We start from the raw sequence: 7,359 nt of genomic DNA, 5'->3' as shown, positions 1-7,359 counted from the left end.
AATTGATTGGGATTCCGCACCATCAATTGGATTTGATTGATACACAAGTAGATCAGGGACTTACATGGAGCCATCTAGTACGTTGCGCGTACCAGAGGGTACGCTGGGCGTACTAGGAACAAAGGGAAAACCCTAATTTTGGGTGTGTTCCTATAGAAAGAATAAGATGGCCTCATTTCTGGCCACCATCCTTAGATTTCAAACCCTCCTAATCCCTAATCCTTCGTTCATGGAGTTTGTGGATGCATTTGAGAGCTGTGAGTGTATTATCTGTTCTTGAAGTGAAGGTGAGCCTTTAAAGAAGAAGGAGTGAGAATCCAAGCCCTTAGATCTGATCATATCTATGATGGAGGCTTCATACAGAGGTATAAATCCTCAAGCTTTCTCACTCTTTTGTTTTGTGCATCATAGTGGAGTATTTTAGGGTCTTTGTCCCAGAGTTAGAGACTTTATGAGTTATCGAGCTCCAGATACTATGACCAACCCCTTTGAGTGTATATAGTGGTGTTGTGTCATAAAAATCAGGTATTGGATATTGAAATCGACCCATGCAATAGTTATGTGCATTTTGAGCTAAGAAAATGTGTTTTGGGTGTTTGTGACCTATCCAACCATGCAAAGGCTTAAAGTCACTAATCTTATGGAGTAAGAGCCATTAAGGAGTCCAAATCTGGGATTTGAGTTAACGTCTTAACTGATTAAGACCAAATGAGTAGAAAGAGTGAATCTGGGGAGTATGCTGAGCGTAATTCATGTACGCCTCGCGTACTGCCCCAGTGCCCCCGATGGCCAACCTGGATTGTGAGTAGGCTGAGCGTACCAAGGGAGGTACTCCCCACGTAACCTCACTGTGGACTTTTGGGCTAAGTCGCATTTTGGGCCTTGAGTGTTAGGCCTGGAGTTTGGGCTTGTTGCAATAGAGTATTGGACCAGAGGAATATATATATATTCATGCTTGGGCCCTTGATTTGGGTTTGCCATTTAGTTTTGAGAGTGGGCCTCGGGTGAGCCATTTATTATTGGGCCTTGCTGAGCCCAATGGGTTTTAGGCTATTAATGGGTTGGTTAGTGGTCTTCCTTTAGAACTAATGAGTGAGAGTCCGGACTTAGTTCCTAATTGGGTTAGTTGTAGTTTTGGCTTAGAGTTTCAGGCCGGTGCGTAGCAACAATGATTATACAGGCTGTTTATCATCGGAGGAGAGTCTTCTCACTATACTTACCATTAGTGATATCCTTGTGTGACCGAGATGTCTTATGTGCTTATTTGTGTATTGTGATATTATGCATAATGTCATTGTGATTTATGTTGGGTATTGTTATTATGTGTTACTAAGACCGGACTAGAGGGTCCAACGAGCTATGAGACTGGAGTGTCCTTACTTAGACCGGACTAGAGGGTCTAAATAGCCATGGGACTGGAGGGTCCCATTAAGAGACATAGATTGGTGGGTCTTACAGAGTTATAGCCTCGAGTGGCTAATGTGTTATATGTGGTATTTTAGGGAACTCACTAAGCTTCGTGCTTACCGTGTTATGTGTTATGTGTTTCAGGTTTTTCTCAGGATCGTGGGAAGGCATCGGCTCGATTATACACACCAGAGAGAGAATTATGTTTGAGGAACCTGGATTATTAATTAAACAATGTAGAGATGCGTTTTGTAAATTAACGAAATCAAATTTTTTGAAATGCACTATGAGAATTTATGATTTTAAAAAGAAAATTTTGTTTGGAAATTTACGGTGTTACAAGTTGATATCAAAGCCTTGGTTTAAAGGGTTTGGATGCACCTTCGGGTATATTTGGACTAAAACTGACGATTTGAGAAAAAATTTCAAATGAAATAATTTTTCTAAAACAAGCAAGAGTTTCTAAAGGAAAAACTAGAAGAAGTAGTGTGTACAATCAGCCAGAGCCCGAACGGTGATTTCCTAAAATACCCTTACTTATTTGTGTTCATGAGTTGTTATTGAGATATTATAGATGCATGCTAGAAGATGAGCTAGGTATTTCATATTTTAGGGCTAGAGCTGCCTGACTTGTGATGCCTTAGCCTAGGAATTTTTCTATATATGATGTGATTTGAGTATGTGCAGAATAAGAGTATCCTACAGAGATCTTTTAGAGAGAACTTGAGTAGACAAGTAATCTAGGAGAGATACCTAGATGAGCATTTGAGGATCCTACTGAGACAGTAGTTAGTTACCCGCGAGGGGGTAGAGTTACTTGAGTTTCGGGATACCCTTTTTGAGGGAGCAGAGCAAGTGGAGTTGTAACTAGAGTGGGTTTTTCATGCTAATAGGGATTATTCGATGCCTGAATGTTGCCTGCTTCGTGCTTTGTTGAAATCTTGATAATAGGAGTCAGCTACTAAGTGAATATGACCATATTCAGGAGGTAGATGACCGGCATCATAAGGAGTTCTTCAATAGCTAATGGCAGAGAAGTGAGGGAACCTAGGAAAAGCCTAGGGAGTGGCCTTAGTCAGATGAGTACGCTGATAGAGGAGATTATTCACTGGGAAGCGACCATGTTTAATAGGATTGGTGATCGATAAGGTTGAGAGCTACTTAGGAATTATGGGACGATTTGTGTGGAAAGTATGGGTGGATGTGGCAGGTAGTATGGGCTCATACTAAAAGCAAAGGACCCATACTCGAAACAAGGAGAATACTAGAGGTTCTAATTAGAAAATCAAGAGGAGATAACATGGTTCGGGTACAATGATTCATTGCAGATTGAGAAGTGATCTCATGGTTCGAGTGCCATGATTCGTGGCGGTTAGTGCTTCTGGTTTTACAAGTTGTCCCATGGTGGTTGATTAGTCTGAGATCAAGTGATAGAGGGTGCGACCAGAGGGCCATGTCGAGCAAGTTTTAAGGTATTATACCTTGAAAAGGAAATCAAGTTCGTTTCCGAGGGATTTTATTGATGAGATGTTAGTTGGAGTCGCAAGGCTCGAGGATGAGTCGAGATGATGCTTATTGGAGGATCAAGGTCTGAGTCTAGCCATCGGCTGATGGATGAGACGTCACCTTCTGTGGCAAGAGTTGCGTTGTTCCTATTTTATGGGAGAAGCGAAGGAGATATCGAGTTTCCGGTTTCAGAGTTTTTAGGTAAACCTCGTGGGGTAGCATTGGTGGTGACCTTTTCATTAGGGTATGTGAGCAGTTTGTCTGTTGTGAGGTATTTCTGGTACCATGGAGTCATTAGTGGAGGCTGAGATGGAGGAGACCCAGGAAGATGCCTTTTTGAGTGTGGCCTGGTTTTAGCAATAGTTTCAGGTGGGTAAGAGGAATAAATTGAGGCGATGGACCTTGTTGTCATGTTATGTATCGATTGTGAGAGTGAGGTCTCGTGCTTTGATGATTCCCGTTTTGGGAGGCTGGTCGAGGAGTCAGAGACAAGGTGTGTGATAGTACATTGTTTCTGGACCATGGGTTAAGGTTATTTTAGAACAGTTGATGTATCCGGCTGTGTGTTAGTCTGAGGTTTCGAGATAACCAGAGGCAGTCAAGTTGGGAGGATTCTGAGGTTCTTGTCCGGGTTACAGGATATTTGGTGTCGCTTGGTTTCCATCGGGAAGATCCTTGAGTGTTTGTGTGCTACATTCCAAGAGTCAAGTGTGATGTACCTGGTGATAGTTCGAACCCTGAACGAGGGAGAACTGGGTATTCAATTGAGAAGATTAGCAACTCATTCAAGTGCAACTGATTATGGAAATTTGCGGCGCGGACACATGAAATCTGGGATATTGGTGGATGCGGCAAAGTACTAGGCGGGATGATGTATAAGTATATGCTTATGGAAGGATGAGTGAATCCACGGTAGGTGGCCGTTGGTCGGAGGATTTATTATGGCTAGAGATTTTTCGGTTTTGCAAATGTTGAGTTCGAGGCGGATGGGTCGCTGAGTTTAGGGTGCAGTAGCTGATATTTGCGGGTATAGGTATGGATTTTAATCTATACTCTAGAAAAGGGAGGCAGTTGGTTTTCGACAAATTTTGGAGTCGGTATGAGTAGTTCCTAGGGGCGGTGATCAGTAGAGGGTGGAGCTTCGTATTTTTGTCAATGTGTATTCAATCGTTGACGCTTCCTCCGTGTTTCAATTTGGGAGATAGGAGTATTTCGAAATTCAAGCCATGTAAGTGGAAGATTAGTGGCAAAGGCAAGACTGCGTGATACGCTGTGATGGTGTACCGAGGTACCCGAGTATGATGTCCTAATTTTTGGTCATGTTAGGACTCGAGTTGGGAGATGGTGAGTGGAGTACCGAGTGATTTTGTTCCCGTGGGAACCCATCAGTTAATTATCGCCGGAGTGAGACTGTCTAAGGGTGTATCTGTGCGGAGACTAGTACCTTGCCTGTGAGAACCTACATCAGGAGTGGTGGTGCATAAGCTGGATGGGAGTAAGCACCTATCTATGTTGAGCTACGGAGCATGAGTTAGTGAACTCGGTGTGGTGATGCTTGAAGATGAGGTTATGGGGTGATAACAGAGCAAGTGGATCCGGGTAGGAGTATTCGCTTGGGATTATAAGGAGAAATCGTGGAGTGAGTCCATGGTGAGTCAATGAGCGAGAGAGTGTTGTAAGACTACGGGGAGTCGTAGCATCCATGAGTCAGCAAAAGAGAGTGTCGTGATACTACGGGGAGTTGTAGTATTCATTGGATAGTGGGATAGGGTTGTGATACTGCAGGGAGCCGTGGTATTTACTAGTCAGCGACAGGGTGTCGTGATACTGCGGGGAGACATAGTATTCACTGGTTAGAGAGAGTGTTGTGATACTGCAGGGAGCCGTAGCATTCACAAGTCAGTGAGAGAGTATCACAAGACTATGGGGGAGGCCGTAGCACTCAATAGTCAATAATGGTAAATATTGTTCTGTCGGGAGATCCAATATTCACTAGTCAAAGTATGGCGAGGAGGAGTTCTTAGGCTTGGGTAGCCTTACCGCTTGAGTCTTCGGGAGCCTGGTTGTTGAACCAGGGGCGAGACAAGGGTCTCCGTGTCAGTCGGGTATTGTTATCCCAGGTTGAGTATATATTATTGTAATCGTTATGAATTGAAGAAATGGTGTGTGCATAAATCCGCGAATATTGGGTCATGAGTTGAGTACCAAATTGGAATTGAGTGCTTCCAATTCTGTTGTTGAGTCAGACTCTCGAGCTCGAGTCTAGATCCATTCATGTATTGAATAGGCATCATGAGGTTTCAGATTCGTAGATGGGTTTCATTTTGAGATAGGTATTGACCTCCATCTGATATCTTAGGCAAGAGTGGATCAGTTTCGTTGATATGAGAAGTACTGCGAGATGCAAGGAACCAGTGGGTGGTAGACGACAGAGGTCAGAGGTAAGACGATTTCAGATGAGTTGTAGCATTCGCTTGGGGTAAAGTGAACTTTGTGAATTGTGTGTCGCGATGACCCGATATATTTATCGTGAGAGGGAAGTCGGTGAGACGTTTTGGTTTGCAATGAGTAACCTTTGGGGGTTCATCTTTTGAGTCAAGAGCTGACCTGATGCTCATTGTTCAAAGGGATTATTGAAAGGAAGTTGGGGCTTATGTCTATAGATATCAGAGGACACTTCCACGCTAGCATCATTTTTTCTTGTGTTTGAGTTTTGGGGTTCTCTCCTTCTGATGAGTTCTGATAACTGTTCAGGCGATGGCTCTTTAGGGGATTATGACCTTTCCGTTCCTTTTGAGTTGCGATCGAGATCGATTAGAGAATCTTAGTTGGAAGAGTGTTCTTAGAGTCTGTTAGTCGATAGGAAATTAGCAGGATGAGGTTTTGAGAGGGTGTTCTAGCAGGGAGATAGACCACTAGAGTTTCAAGTTCTGGAGAGTCAGATCGAGTATCACAACGGCAGTTGGGTCTGTGCTTCTTTGGGGTTGGGAGCCCCTGTCGGGTTCAAGTGCTTTTGGAGTAGATTTTTTTTCATATATGGGGTCTTTTTGGTGGTGCTTCTCGGGTTTGATTTCGATCTATGTATTAATAAGGAGTGATTTCGAGGGCAAAATCTAAGTCTAGTAGGGGAGAATTATAACATCCTATTTCAGATCGTCCATGATCAAGGTTCGTGGGCAGCAAACTGGGCATCAGGAGGTCTCGAGGTAGGGAGGAGTTTCTAGAAGCTTAGGGCATCTTGTCACCTTTCTATGGGTTTGAGGTTCATGGAAATCGGGGTTATGTTGAGGGAGCAATGAAAGTTTGGAGTTGTGGGAGGATAAGTCCCTTATGTGAGATTGGTGGCAGCTGACTATGCTGGACGTACATATGTGTATGCTTAGCGTACTCGTGGGCGTGATTTTCAAGCGGAGCCGCCTAGTATGCTGGGCGTACCAGAAGGTACGTTGGGCGTACTAGGCACAGAATGAAAACCCTAATTATTGGTGTGTTCCTATATAAAGAATAAGATGGCCTCATTCCTGGCCACCATCCCATATTTCAAACCCTCCTAAACCCTAAACCTTCGTTCATGGAGTTTGTGGATGCATTTGAGAGCCTTTGAGTGTATTAAGTGTTCTTGAAGTGAAGGTGAAACTTTGAAGGAGTGAGAGTCCAAGCCCTTGGATCTGAGCATATCTATGATGGAAGCTTCATATAGAGGTTTAAAACATCAAGCTTTCTCACTCTTTTGTTTTGTGCATCATAGTGGAGTAATTTATGGTTTTTATCCCAAAGTTGGAGACTTTATGAGTTTTTGAGCTTCAGAGACTATGACCAACCCCTTTGAGTGTATATAGTGGTGTTGTGTCATAAACACCACGTCTTGGATATTGAAATCGAGCCATGCTAGAGTTATGTGCATTTTGAGCTAAGAAAGTGTGTGTTTTGGGTATCTGTGACCTCTCTATCCATGCAAAGGCTTAAAGTCACTGACTTTATGGAGTAAGAGCCATTAAGGAGTCCAGATATGGGATTTAAGTTAATGTCTTAACTGATTAAGACCAAATTAGTAGAAAGAGTGAATATGGGAAGTACGCTGAGCGTAATTCATGTATGCCCCACGTACTGCCCCAGTGACCCCGATGGCCAATATGGATTATGAGTACGCTGAGCATACCAAGGGAGGTACCGCCCGTGTAACCTCACTGTGGACTTTTGGGCTATGTCGCATTTTGGGGCTTGAGCGTTGGGCCTGGAATTTGGGCTTGTTGCAATAGAGTATTGGACCAGAGGAATATATATATATATATATATATATATATATATATATATATATATATATATATATATATATATATATATATAGTTGTGCTTAGGCCCTTGATTTGGACTTGCCATTTAGTTTTTAGAGTGGGGCTTGGGTGAGCCCATTTATTATTGGGCCTTGGTGGGCCAATGGGTTTT

This window comes from Lactuca sativa, chromosome 1, assembly GCF_002870075.4.
Source record: "Lactuca sativa cultivar Salinas chromosome 1, Lsat_Salinas_v11, whole genome shotgun sequence".
Lineage (NCBI taxonomy): Eukaryota > Viridiplantae > Streptophyta > Magnoliopsida > Asterales > Asteraceae > Lactuca > Lactuca sativa.
This window is presented reverse-complemented; position numbering follows the sequence as displayed.